Source organism: Bos javanicus, chromosome 19 (assembly GCF_032452875.1).
Source record: "Bos javanicus breed banteng chromosome 19, ARS-OSU_banteng_1.0, whole genome shotgun sequence".
In the NCBI taxonomy this organism is placed as follows: domain Eukaryota; kingdom Metazoa; phylum Chordata; class Mammalia; order Artiodactyla; family Bovidae; genus Bos; species Bos javanicus.
Genome location: NC_083886.1, coordinates 28,588,155 through 28,603,072, shown reverse-complemented (window position 1 = coordinate 28,603,072; position 14,918 = coordinate 28,588,155). Strand labels below are relative to the sequence as shown.

The 14,918-nt window shown below is 46.4% G+C and overlaps 1 long non-coding RNA gene across 2 annotated transcripts in view; it reads left to right on the top strand.

Annotated features, from left to right (window-relative positions):
* LOC133231421 (uncharacterized) overlaps positions 1-14,918 on the top strand; it is a 57,548-nt gene that overhangs the window by 16,089 nt on the left and 26,541 nt on the right. The window contains exon 4 of one of the 2 annotated variants that reach the window (XR_009731131.1): positions 306-8,263. The exons of the other annotated variant lie outside the window; for it this stretch is intronic. This is a non-coding gene — a long non-coding RNA (uncharacterized LOC133231421). The remainder of the gene's footprint in view (positions 1-305; positions 8,264-14,918) is intronic. 2 annotated transcript variants of the gene reach the window in all.

The window sequence follows — 14,918 nt, the reverse complement described above, 5'->3', positions numbered from 1 at the left end:
TACTTCTGATGTTCTTTCAGTCCAGGTAGGAAAGCTTCTACCCATCCCGAAAACGTACATACCATGACCAGCAGGTAATGGTAGTGTCAGAGTGTGTGCCAGCTCCTCCAGTACCAATAATTTGCCACTTGGCAATTCCCACCATCCCTTTTCAGTCTTGATGGCCCCTTCCACTTTGGCTAACCTGACAGCCGTTGTCCTTGTTTTATGAGGCTAGTGCCATCAGTATATAGGACCAAACTAGGGTCTGGAACCTTGTGTCCTTCTTTCAAACAAACCTCAGAGACCTTACCTCCTCCTTGCAGATCTGTGCCTTCTTCTTCGACACCCGGTAACCTGCTTCCATCAGCAGCTGGAGCAGTGCTTTTTTCCCTTCCCAACATTTTTCCTTGGTCTCAGCAGCCAGCAGCAGGTCATCCCCGTATTGTAGGAGCCAACATCCATACTCTTCCAGATGGATGAGTTCAGGTCAGAAGCCAAGGCTTCCCCCAGAATGTCTGGGGAATTTTTAAACCCTTGTGGGGAGTCCAGATGAGCTGTTGTTGGTGCCCCCGACTGGATCTTTCTGTCAGGTGAGTGCATGCTCCTCGGTTTTTGTCTCGTCACAACAAAGATTTAGAGTGACGGATATTAAAGTCCCCGGATATTAAAGCCCCCTCGGTGTGTCACAGCTCTCCGGTCTTGGACAGACTGTATTATAACTCTTAGACAAATCAGTGTTACAGCTCTATTTTATTTAGAAGATAGCAGAGAAATCCATCATCAAGGCTTGAGAGCATGTGAACCCAAAGACACAAAGAGAAGAGCACCCCAGCATGCGGGAGAGAGAGAGCTAGCTTTGGATCCTCTTTTTATATGTTTTTTTTTTTTTTTCCCCTGGGCCTGTCCTATGTAAATTGGGCCAGCCAGGAGTGTTGTTTGTTTTACCTGAGGGCCTCACTCCAGTCCTGGGACCTTTCTTTGTTCTATTTTCACGGGCTTTTCTCTTCCTTATCTTTTAGCCACTGCCATTCTGGATTCCTTTTCCCTATTCTAACTACCTAACATTCCCATTCAAAGGCAAAGATGGGCTGTGACGCTGGGGCGAGGTGCATGCAGAAGAAAGCATCCTTGAGACCTAGGCAAGTATAAACTTTAGTCCTTGGCGGGAGGAGGCTAAGTAAGGTATAGGGGTTTGGAATAGTGGGGGGGTAAAGTCACAGTAGCCTGGTTGACTAGCCTGAGATCTTGTACAGGCCTATAGTCCTGTCCTCCTTCCTTTTTGACTGGCAGGATCGGTGTATTCCAAGCCGATTGGCACTCTACTAGAGTGCCCGCTTGTTTTAATCTATTGATGTGGGCAGTATGCCGGCCCAAGCCTCTATCGGTAGCAGGTACTGGCGCTTTCTAACCGGGATGGTGCCTGGTTTGAGTTCTATTATCACTGGGGCTTGATGTTTAGCCAGCCTGGGGGGAGGGGGAGTTGTCTTCTGCCCAGACCTCAGGGAATAATTGAGTTAGCTCTCTCTCATGCTCTTCTGGCCCACCTGATTCTTCCTTCAGAGGCTCATGCAACCTCCAGTCATCTTGGAGGGTCTTGAGAGAGAGAGCAAATAAGTCATAGTGCCCATCTGGAAGGTGGGCCTCTCCTCGGGAGAAAGTCACTTGTGCTCCTAGTTTAGAGAGCAAGTCTCTTCCCAACAGGGGTACTGGGACCTCAGAATGTAGAGGAATTCATGAATCACTTGGTGCCCCGCCATCTGACATTTTCTGGGCTGGCAAAACGATTTACTCATCTCTTCTCCCGATACCCCAGCTACAGCGGTAGTCTTTTTGGACAGTGGTGCCACAGGCTTTGTTACTACTGACAGTTCTGTTCCTGTATCCACCATGAAGTAACTGTTTGGTCCCCCACTTTTAAGGTTACCATGGGCTCTCGGGGACCTGATATCTCTGAGCCCTGGCAGCCCTATTTAATTTCCAAGCCAGCAAGCCCCACAGCTGCGGGAGCTTCCTCTTCTTTTCTTGGCCTAGGGCATTTATTCTTCCAGTGGCCAAAACACGGGCACCAGGCACAATGCTTTGGCTGTAATGGGGCCCCGGGTCCTCCGTTGGGACTGGTTGAAGAACTGTCCTGTCCCTGGGGCACAGGAGGTTTCCAGAGGGCCCGAGACAGACTTTCCCAGAGCAGCAGCTAGCATTGCAAATCTCTTGTCTGTTCCCTCCGGCTCTCTGGCAGAGCTCAGTCTCTGCTTAATTCCAGTGTCTCCACTTCCCACCGAGTACTAAAGTTTATACTTGCCTAGAACTCAAGGATGCTTTCTTCTGCATACACCTCGCCCCAGCGTCACAGCCCATCTTTGCCTTTGAATGGGAATGTTAGGTAGTCAGAATAGGGAAAAGGAATCCAGAATGGCGGGATTGGAGCCTGCCGAGGTGGCGTCTCTACGACCTGTGGGAGAGCTGGCGGAGGAGCAGCGGCTGCTGCAGGTACTTCCCCTGGCCCTGGATCAGGCATTAAGGCGGCGTCCGATCCTGGTGGAGCACTGGGCCGGTGGGCGAGTCGTCATCCAGTATCGGGAAGGGGCAGGTCATCCTTGTCCAAATCCTGCCAGATCCCAGAGGGAGAAGGGGGATCGGCGTGTCTTCACCTGCCAGTCAGCAAGGCCGAACCAGAACACCACATGGTCCAAGGCTGTTTCTCCCTTAAAGTCCATTCTGCCTTGGTGGATTTGATCAGGTGCAGATGAAAACATAGATGGGTTAAATATCCCATGTCCCAGGCCGTCTCCGGAAAAGCCAGTTCATACTCACTTATGTATCCCCCTCCTTCTAGCCTGACAATTCTGAGGGGGTCAAGCATTTCACAGCAGACGGGACACCTCCTGGGGGAGGGCAGAATATGAACATACAAGAACCCATTTCCTATCCTAAAAATGCCCTGGCGATCGCTGGTAATAATTTTCCCTGAGACGGCGCGGACACACCTCCTTAAGGACCTTGGCAAATTCCCTTCCTAACCCCTCACACGCTCGTTGACCTGTGTACCAAGGAATCGCCGCCTGCCTATTCCAGGTCCTGTGGGTCCCCGCTAGTCCCTCCCAGGGAGGTGATCAGGCCCCCTCTTCCACCTGGGTTCCTCCTCACCTGAGCGCTCAGTTTCCCTGCTACCGTCCACTACCTGCTAACATGAAAGGTCCAGGCGTTGAGATGCAGAATCCTTCCAGAAGGGCAAGGCATCTGCCCCCCTCTAGAAGATTCAAGCTGCAAAGCCTTGGAGTAGTCCCAAATGGGACTTGTCTCCTCAAAGTGAGGAGTTACCGGCCCATGCACCAAATGTTGTAGCCCCGCATTCCGGGAAACAAACTCACTCAGAAGGACAGTGCAGATAGTGGAGTGCAGTTTATTACACCAGTGGGCCCAACGCAGAGTCTCCTCTTAGCCAAGGACCCCGACCAGTTTTTGTGAAAACCTTATATACCCTAAGTGTACTTGCTCAAACCCACCTCCCCAAAGTCCTTGAAACTAGTCTGGACAAGATAAAAGAGAGGTACGATCAAAGTTAACCCATGATTCATGTGTCACAAGACTAGATAAACAGTGGATATTTATCAATAGGCCTGTGGTCATATTGTAGCCATGCGTTCCGGGAAAGAAACTCACTCAGAAGGTCAATGTAGATAGTGGAGTGCAGTTTATTGCACCGGCGGGCCCAATGCAGAGTCTCTTCTTAGCCAAGGACCCTGACCAGTTTTTCTAAAAACCTTATATACCCTAAGTGTACGTGCCCAAACCCACCTCCCTAAATTCCCTGAAACTAGTCTGAACAAAGGAAAAGAAAGATACTATCGAAGTTAGTATTCGATACTAACATGAATAACCCGTGATTCATATGCCTTAAGCCTAGGTAGTTAACAGTGGACAATTATCAATAGGCCTGTGGTCATACCCCAATAAGCATAATAGAATTTATGATCCTATTTGGTTACACAGATAATTAGGGTATTCTTTTAGGCAACAGAGAGTCTAGGTACGAGCCCTGGGGCTCTTCCATCCAGGGGGCCTGGCTTTCCAGTTGGTGTGTCCTTTCCATAGATACTGGGCATCTAACTCAAAGTCCACAGTCTGGCCCAAGATGGAGTCCTGCTTTCAAGATGGAGCCTGTTCTGTCTGTTTCCTCCTTCATTCCCCCCTCTTGATGCTCTTAACTCATAGTATGAGCATCATTCATAGGGATATATTGCACCCGACCTCCGACCTCCAACTCTCTGACCTCCAATTTGGGAGAAAGACATCAACCTTTGGGTTACAAAGTTCATAATACATTGTAAAATAAAGGGTCCACAAAGCAGAACTATCAAGGCAACTACAACAATGGTAAATATAGTTTTCCACCAATCACCCTTCACCCAGATAGGACCGAAGTTCAAAAAGGAAGATTATCATCAGACATAGCTTTTACCTGACCTTTCATGTCATCTAGGGTGGCTGATATATAGCCAGATAAATCAGGAATATATACACAACATTCAACTTTAATTATAGCACAGGTCCCTCTTTGTACTGAAACTACAGTTAGTCTCAAGATGATACCAGCAAGTCCTTGTAGCAGCAGTTGATTGTAGAGCTTCACCTCTGTTTCTTCTTTAAGATGATCTTGGCTTCACAGGGATCAGTGAGGTCCTTTTGTGTAGTCTGCTCGGCGTCCTCCGGGTCTCATGGTTTGCTCTCTTCACCCTCATGTGGAGGATCCAGGGAGTGACACCTGCAACCTTAACTGCAGTAGGGCTGCTTAGAACAACAGTATATGGACCCTTCCAATGTGGGGCCAAGGAGTCGTGTTTCCAGTCCTTGACCACACCTGATCCCCGGGAACAAATTTGTCATGAATCTGTTCCCCAAGGCAGAATGGCACCCTTTCTTGTACAAACTTAGTTACCTGATTTATTACCTTACCCAGTTGTTCCATCTACTGTGAAATCTCATCTCCCATTACCTGAGGCAAATTTGTTGACACCTGTTTTATTATGGGATGGGGCCTCCCATACACAATTTTGTACGGAGAAGAGCCTTGGGACTGTGGGGTCATCCTGAGTCTGAGCAGAGCCGTTGGAAACAAGTCCACCCACGAACAGTCAGTCTCTAAGATCCACTTGGAAAGTGTCTCTTTAAGTGTCTGGTTGGTTCCTTCCACCATCCCAGAACTCTGGGGCCCATAATGCTTTATGTAATTTCCACTTGACGTTTAAAGTTTTGATTATTTGTTGTACTAATTCAGCTACAAAAGCCGGGCCATTGTCCGATCCAATGCTGGTAGGAAATCCACATCTGGGAACTATCTCCCTAAGCAGACACCAGGCTACTTTTGATGTTCTTTCAGTCCGGGTCGGAAAAGCTTCTACCCATCCCGAGAACGTACATACCATGACCAGCAGGTAATGGTAGTGTCGGTGAGGTTTTATTTCAGTGAAGTCCACTTCCAGGTGTTCAAAGGGCAGTGTGCCTTTTACCTGAATCCCTGCAGGTTTCTGTCTGTGCCGAGAGGCAGCATTGGCCTGTGAGCAGGCAGTGCAGTTCTGAGATTTTGTCTTGCATAGGGAAGAGAGGCAGGGAACCAAGAAATATTTTCAAATTAGCTCTTCCAGTTTATCATGGCCTAGATGGGTCGCTTGGTGTGTTTGGCTTACCACAGTGGGTGCCAGCTCCTCTGGTGCCAATAATTTGCCACTTGGAAATTCCCACCATCCCTTTTCAGTCTTGATGGCCCCTTCTGCTTTGGCTAGTTGGTTTTGGGCTTCGGTGTATTTTGGAGAGTCTAGCATTAGCTCAGGTAGCTCTGCCAATATGAGAGCTCTAATAGGGGCTTCACTTGTCACCCCCAAGCCCTCAGCTGCTTGTTTAGTGGTCTTATCTGCCAGTCTGTACCCTGAGCCCGGGGGGTATCCTCTTTTTGATGTCCTCAGCAGTGTATGACTGCAACCCTTTCTGGTTCCCAGGCAGCATATAATAGGGTCTTAATTTCTTCCTTATTTTTAATATCTTTTTCACTAACTGTCAAAGGCCTCTCTCCTTATACAGAGCCCTGTAGTGTGGCAAAAGCATACCTGGAGTCTGTGTAACTGTCTTCTTACAGTTACAGCTGGAGGGCCTGGATTAGAGCATAGAGTTCGGCCTGTTGAGCAGACCAGTGTGATGGCAGAGGGCTAGCCTCAACGATGGTTTCTTCCATGACTACTGCATATCCTGACAGTCCTTGTCCTTGTTTCACCAGGCTGGTGCCATCGGTGTACAGGAGCAAATCTGGGTCCGGGACTGGCTGGTCTCTCAAGTCAGGTCTGCTGGCATATTTCCTTGCAATCATGTGAGGGCCCACCTTCTCCCACAAGAAAGAGAGTGGCCAGATTCAGGGCCTGACAAGGCTCAGAAGTAACATGGGGGTTCTAACATAACAGTCCCCGGTATTGAGTAATCTGGGATGTTGACAGCCCTTTATGGGGGTCCCCTCGCAGGAGAGTGTTGACCTCATGAGGGACTTTGACGAACAAATCTTGGCCCAAAGTCAGCTTGGTTGCCTCCCGGACCAGTAAGGCAACTGCAGCAACTGCCCGTAAGCATCCCAGCCACCCAGTGGCAACATTGTCCAGCTGATTAGAGATAAGTCACTGGTCTGCCCCATGTCCCCATAGTCTGGGACAACACTCCTGTAGCCACCTTGTCCTTTTCAGTCACATGAAGAGTCAACGGCTTAGCAAGGTCTGACAGGCCCAAGGTGGATGCTGACATAATTGTACTGGGTTTGAGTTCTATTACCAGTGGGACTTGTTTTGCAAGCCTGGGGGAGGGTTGTCTTCCGCCCAGACCTCAGGGAATTGTTGAGTCAACCCTCTCTCTTGTCTGTTTAGCCCGTCTGATTTCCTTTCCGGGAGGTTGTGCAACCTCCATTCATCTTGAGGGGTTACTGAGAGGAAGAGTAAATAGGTGGTTAAGCCCACTCGGACAGTGAGTCTTTCATGGGGAGAAAGGTCACTTGTGCCCCCAATTTAGATAGCAAGTCTCTTCCTAATAAAGGTACTGAGCATTCAGGGATGTATAAAAATTCATGAGTCACTTGGTGTCCCCCCATCTGACATCTTCAGGGTAGACTAGAGACACAAAGGCTGCATTTATCACCATCTGAGACCCAGCAGCCTCTGGCTGGGTCTATTGGCGTATAAAGTCTATAGGCCTCGCACAGTCTTTTGCAGAACTCAGAGGGTGATTCGCTTTCCCTTTGAATCACTTCAGAGGGTTTTGCAATACTCATAGCTTTTTGGGCCCCCATCTTGAGACCTTGTAAAATAGCCGCCTGATATCTCTCCAGGTGGCTCGTCCCTTCCTCTGTGTTACAGTCCCCACTGGGCCTCTCATCAGGGGTAGCTAGTTCTGCCCACCGCTGTGGGTTTGCAGTACCCTCAGGGGCCATTTCTCTTAGCCATTTTCTGGCTTCAGTTAGGATCCTGTGTCTTTCCTCAGTGCTGAGAAGGGAGACTAGTAGTTGGATTATGCCATCCTATGTAGGGCGGTGGGTTCGAAAAATAGTCTCCATTAGCCTAATCATGGCTTGTGGCTCCCCTGAGTACTGTGGAGCGTGTCTCTGCCAGTTTAATATATCCGTAGAGGAAAATGGCTGGTAATAATAGGCTACAGGGGGCTGATGGTAGTGCCCCATGCGTCCTGAACTGGAGGCTGTTGTACCCTCTGAGGGGCATCTGTAGTGGGGTTTTTTCCCCCTGTTCCTTGGTGGAGCGCAGCCTCTGTCTAATTGCTGTGTTTTCTTCCCATCAGTACTCACTGGGAGAGGTAGATACAATCTAGGAGGTCCAGCTGAGGCGGAATTCTGGGGGCATCCAGAGGTCTCCATTGCTGGGATTGGAGCCTGCTGAAACAGCGGCTCTACGAACTCTGGGAGAGCTGGTGGAAGAGCAGTGGCTGCTGCAGGAACTTCACCTGGCCCTGGATTGGGCATTAAGGCGACCTCTGGTCCTGGTGGAGCACTGGGAGGCAGGCGCGTCATTATCCAGTATGGGGGAGGTGTCAGGTCATCCCCGTCCAAATCCTGTAGAATTTCCTTTTTTATCATCAGTCAATTTTTGTGCCATTAATATTTTTCCCTTTCCCTTCTGGATACAGAACTTTATCCAAGTAGGAGGGTCTTGAGCTAACCCTAGCCATGAGTCAATATATAGATATTGATCCAGGTGTCCTGGCTCTCCTGTGACTACTGTACAGACTGCTTCCACTATTTGTAAGTTCATGGTGTTCTCTGGTGGCCATCCTACTCCCATAGGGCCATTCGACCTCACAGAGTATGTGGAGGCGGTTAGGCTTCATCTTCACCCCATCAGTTCAGTTCATTTCAGTTCAGTTCAGTCACTCAGTCGTGTCTGACTCGTTGCGACCCCATGAATCGCAGCCCCATAGTCTCCTCCAAATCCCTTCTTTAAATTTTTAATCATGCACGCCAATACATGCCTTAGATTCACTTCCCCCCATCTTGCTTACCTTCTCATACCTTCTTCTACTTTTTCTTTTCGTTCTGTCTACGAAGTTCTCAGTACCTTATGTACTTCTGATATTTCCACTCAATGGCACTTAAATTGCCATTCTGCCTCCTCCCTAATTGGGGTGAGAAGAGCCTTACCTGCCAGATCCCAGAGGGAGAAGGGGGGATCGGCGTGTCTTCACCTGCCGGTCAGCACAGCCAAACCAGAACACCACATGATCCAAGACTATTTCTCCCTTAACTTTTAAAGTCCATTCTGCCTTGGTGGGCTTGATCAGGTGCGGATAAAAATACAGATGGGTTAAATATCCCACGTCCCAGGCCATCTCTGGAAAAGCCAATTCATACTCACTTATGTACCCCCCTCCTTCTAAGCATGACAATTCCGAGGGGGTCAAGAATTTTATAGCAGATGGGACGCCTCCATGGGGAGGGCAGAATACGAGCACACAAAAACCAAGTTTCTTCTCCTAAAAATCCCCTCGCAATTTCTTGGTAATAATTTTCCCCAAGACGGCGTGGACACAACCTCCTAAATGACCTTCACAAGTTTCCTTCCTAAGCTCTAACACGCTCGTCAACCTGTGTACCAAGCAATCATTGCCACCTGCCTATTCCAGGCTCCTGTGGGTCCCCTTCCTTCTAGTCCCTCCCAGGGGGGTGATCAGGTCCCCTCTTCCACCCTACCGGGTGGGTTCCTCCTCACCTGAGCGCTCAGTTCCCCTGCTGCCGTCCATTACCTGCTAACATGAAAGGTCCGGGCGTTGAGAAGCAGAATCCTTCCAGAAGGGTGAGGTGCCTTCCCCCCTCTAGAATTTTCGAGCTGCAAGGCCTCGGAGTAGTCCCACATGGGACTTGTCTCCTCAAAGTGAAGAGTTTCCCGGCCCAGGCACCAAATGTTGTAGCCACGCGTTCCGGGAAACAAACTCATTCAGAAAGTCAATGCAGATAGTGGAGTGCCGTTTATTGCACCAGCGGGCCCAAGGCAGAGTCTCCTCTTAGCCAAGGACACTGACCAGTTTTTCTGAAAACCTTATATACCCTAAGTGTACGTGCCCAAACCCACCTCCCCAAATTCCCTGAAACTAGTCTGAACAAAGGAAAAGAAAGATACTATCACAGTTAACCCGTGATTTATATGCCTTAAGCCTAGGTAGTTATCAGTGAACAATTATCAATAGGCCTGTGGTCATACCCCAATAAGCATAATAGAATTTATGATCCTATTCGGTTACACAGATAATTAGGGTATTCTTTTAGGCAACAGAGAGTCTAGGTACGAGCCCTGGGGCTCTTCCATCCAGGGGGCCTGGCTTTCCAGTTGGTGTGTCATTTCCATAGATACTGGGCATCTAGCTCAAAGTCCACAGTCCAGCCCAAGATGGAGTCCTGCTTTCAAGATGGAGCCTGTTCTGTCTGTTTCCTCCTTCAATATCCTGATAAACATAATGAAATTTACCACTTTGTTCTGTTACAGAGATAATTAGCATATTATTTTAGCCAACAGAGAGTCCAAGTACAAGTCCTGAGGCTCTTTTATCTGGGGCTCTGGTTTTCCATGGGTATGCCATTTCTATAGACACCAAGCACAAAGTTCAGAGTCCTTTGGGAGGGTGAAAATGCGTGTGGCCTAGTGTTTGCAGCCTGGCCTAAGATGGAGTCCAGCTCTGTTTCCTCCTTCATCAGTTGATACCTTCTATTGAAGAGCTAATGGGTCTTACTGGAGGTTCCTAGAATAAGCAGTAAAGTTAATTCGGAACATTCATCTTCCTGGGCAAAAGTCTCTTGGAAAAATAAACTGACAGTTGACCACCAACTCTCCCTATCCCAAATGAAGCTTTTCAGTGTATATATCTTATCTTGAGTCACAGAGAATTTCTAGGCCAAATTTCCACCAGGGAGAAATGTAGAGAAGAAATAATATAATTGAGGATACCTCAGTTCAGTCGCTCAGTTGTGTCTGACTTTTTGGGACCCCATGGACTGCAGCATGCCAGGCTTTCCTGTCCATCACCAACTCCTGGAGCATGCTCAAACTCATGTCCATCGAGTTGGTGATGCCATCACAGAGGATACCTAGGTGCTTCTTTATCACATATTACCAATGATCACCATGCATATAAAGAGAATCTACATGCAAAGAAAGACCAAAATAAGCAAAAAAAAAGGTAACACAAGAAAACAGAGAAAATCCAGAGTACAAAGAGAAAGATCTATATTTAAAGATTCAAGAAGACAAAACATCCGTAAAACAAAAACAGGATGCTGTATGAAAGAGAAACAGAGAACAAGAATTATTTTGCAGGGACTAAAAATGTGGTTGCAAAAGTAAAATGTTCATTAGAAGGATTAAAACATAGAGTTGGGGGGGATTTCTAAAAATAATAGAGCAAGGTGGCCCAGTGGTCCACAGGGGACCAGGTTCTCCCTGGTCTGGGAGGATTCCACGTGCTGGGAGGCCACTAAGCCCATGTGCTCCGACTACTGACGCCCACGAGCCCGAGAGCCCACGAGCCACAAGAGAAGCACCACAATGAGAAGCCCAAACTCCAAACCAGAGTAGCCCCTGCTCACTGCAACTGGAGAAAGCCTGCACTCAGCAATGAAATCCCAGGACAGCCAAAATAAATAAATACAACTTGAAAAAATATAGAGAGCAAAAGAGTGACAAATGGAAATCAGAGAAGAGACAGCAAACACAGAGGACAAATCCAGAAGGATCGTACAGCTATTAGGAACCCCAGAAAAATAATAACGAATAAACTGAAGGGAAGGAAAATATCCTAGAAAAGAATAAGAGATAACTTCAAGACTAAAACTAATGTCTCCATTCTGAAAGGGTTTATTGTGTGCTCAAGATAATGAATGAAAAATCATCTGTATCTAGATACTTCCTTATGAAATTTCAGAATATCAGGAATAAAGGGAAGATGATAAACATTCTAAAGAGAAAAACTATTCATCTCTAAAGGAACGAGAATCAAAATGGCCACAAACTTTGCATCAATAACACTGAATCCTAGAAGATTAAATGGAGAAATGCCTGTACAATTTTGAGAGAAATGAATTTCTATCTAGAATTCTATATCCAGTCAAACACATAAAGGCTTGTTTTGACGTGCAGAGTTGGCTTCTACACTCCTAGAAAGTTGAGGGTGTATACCAGGAAATGTGGTAGCGAACCAGAAAGAAGACAAAATAGGACACAGGAAGCAGTGGATCTAAGCCCAAAGATCAGTGCATGAAGATGCCAGGATGATGACTGTGGAGCAAACTTATGGAGTAATGGGTTCTAATTGGAGGAAGAGGCAAATGGAGCTTGAACTGAATAAATGGTGTGAACAATCACTTGGGGAAAAAAAAAGATATGGTATATGTAAGGAATACAAGAAGAAAGAAAAGTCATCAGAATCTCTAGGAAAAGGCCAAAACTGAAAAAGAAATTCTTGATGTAAATGATAGGCAAGATATAATATGACATGATGGTGTTTAACTGACCTAGTATTAATTTAATTGAATTGACCATGTGCTTGAAACATTCTCCTGGGTTGTAGAATTGAAGGCAAGGTATAGAAAATATAATCCTGCCCATTGTTTGGCCTGAGTGCGACCACAAGTACTGTTCATTAGACCTCAACCTTTAGAATCAATGTAGAAAAATCTGGAAGACTTTGTTTTGGTGGCTGGAATGATTGTAAATACTCAAAATCTTGAGTATGTAAATGAAAGGCTGAGAAAAAGTTTGCATGTGGAAGTGTGGAGAGAAAGAGGAGTTATAAACTGGCCTCTCACTAGAGATACCAAGGAAAAGAGATGGAACCAAAATATAATAATTTATTTGAAAGCAAAAATAGGGAAATCCTTAGTGGTCCAGTAGTTAGGGGGCTTCTTCCCTCATGGCTCAGATGGTAAAGAATCTGCCTGCAACACAGGAAATGAAGATGAAGGTGAAGGTGAAAGTCTCTCAGTTGTGTCTGAGACTCTTTGTGACCCCGTGGCCTTAGTCCATGGAATTCTCCAGGCCAGAATACTGGAGTGGGTAGCATTTCCCTTCTCCAGGTGATCTTCCCAACCCAGGGATGGAACCCAGAATCTCCCGCAGGTGGATTCTTTACCAGCTAAGCCCAAGAATACTGGAGTGGGTAGCCTATCCCTTCGCCAGTGGATCTTCCCGACCCAGGAATCAAACCAGGGTCTCCTGCATCGCAGGTGGATTCTTTACCAACTGAGCTATGAGGGAAGCCCAAGACAGGAGACCTGGGTTCAGTCCCTGGGTCAGGAGGATCCCCTGCAGAGGGGAATGGCTACCTACTCCAGTAATCTTGCCTGGAGAATTCCATGGACAGAGGAACCTGACAGGCTGCAGTCCATGGGGTCACAAGAGTCATGGACTAACATTTTCACTTTCCAGTGGTTAGGACCCTGTGTTTTTATTACCAAGGGCCAGGGTTCAATCCCTGGTCAAAGAATTAAGATCCCACAAGCCGTGAGGCCTGGCCAAAAAATTAAAAAAAAAAATAGTAATAATAAAAACAAAATAATAATATAGATAGTCATCATTGGGAAGAAGAGAGGAAGAGGGAATGTAAATGAGTTAAATGCCTCATGTTTTATATTGGAACGTCAATAGTCACTGAAATCAGAATACAAAGAAATAAAGTATGGGCATTTGAGCTAGGATTTTTGGAAATAACTTCCAGAGAAACAAAAATAGAAACTGTTAAAAAAGGTTGCCTCTAGGTCGAGGGAGTGGGGTGGGCTGGAACAGGATGGGCAGGGGTGAGGCTCTGCTGTTTCTCAGGGTAATGGCCTCTGTTCTGCTTGTTTCTTTATCAAGTGAACGCAGCATTTTAATTTGGAAAAGAAAAATTGCAAATCTGGAAGCCTTGCTGAGGAGAGAAAGTCATTTCCCACCTGGGCCAGGTCTGTGATCACACCTGCTAGTGGAAAAAACAGGTTTGGACCCTTGGAGACAGCAGATCACCCTCAGAGCCTTTAACTTGAGCTTGAAAAATTAATTCAATGCACTTAACCTTTTTGTTCTTGGTTTGCGGCCAAAATTAAAATTAACTTGCATTTTTCTGGACACTGATCGGAAATGACTTGGGAAATGTGTAGAAAAAATACTGAGAGGAAATCTGCCAGTGGGATTTTTTTTTTCCTCTGCCTTTTTACACTTTTCTTCTCAAGTTTTCTACAATTATGATGAGGGGAAATGAGATTTTCTTTTTTAAAGAGGCCCAGTTTTATTAATACCACTTCAGTGCAAAGAAGGAATTTCACATGGTCTGTAAGGGTGGCGGCTGTCTGCTTTGCTGGCCACCATATTTTCAGCACCAGCAAAAGCTTGTTGAATGAATAAATACAATCTAACCTCATGGGCTGGCAGTGACCAGGGAATATTTATTGGTGGGAGCAGCCTGGGAGTGGAGAGTAACAAGCCTGACTGAGAAGGTTCCTAGGAGGGGGAACTTGTGATGCTATACCTGGAACAATCCCAGGCAACAGGAATGAATTGGTACCAAGCCTAGGAGAGGACTAGCTATTCATAACCACCCTCCCAAGCCACCACCCCACACACTTCTGGTCAAAATTTGTATGCTCAAAACCTAATCAATTAAGAAAACAACTGAAATCCTCCACTCCTATTCCCCATCCTCAGCCTTCCCCAGACATTCAAAACCATCCCTTTGCTGATGATTCCTGGCCCTCCCTCCTATGCATCCCCCCACCCATCAGCCAGCTGAACCAATGCTCCACCAAAGACCTCTCCTCCTTTTTTAAAAAAATTATTTATTTTTAATTGGAGGATAATTGCTTTACAATGTTATGTTGGTTTATGCCATACATCAACATGAATCAGCCATAGGTATACACATGTCCCACCCCTCTAGGTTGTCAGAGAGCACCTGGATTTGAGCTTCCTGTCATAGAGCAAATTCCCATTGGTTGCCTATTTTACATATGGTCATATATATATATATATATTTCTATGCTACTTTCTCAGTTCATCCCAGCGTCTCCTTCCCTTACTGTGTGCACAAGTCTGTTTTCTATATCTTCATCTCCATTACTGGCCTGCAACTAGTTCATCAGTAGCATCTTTCTAGATTCCACATATATGCATTAATATGCAGGAGTTGTTTTTCTCTTTGTGACTTACTTCGCTTTACATAATAGCCTCTAGGTTCATCCACCTCATTAGAATTGACTCAAATGTGTTCCTTTTTATGGCTGAGTAATATTCCATTGTATATATGTACAACACCTTCTTTATCTATACATCTGTGGATGGACATCTAGGTTGCTTCCATGTCCTAGCTATTGTAAATAGTGTTGCAATGAACACCGGGGTACATTTGTCCTTTTCAATTATGGGTTCCTCAGGGTATACCCC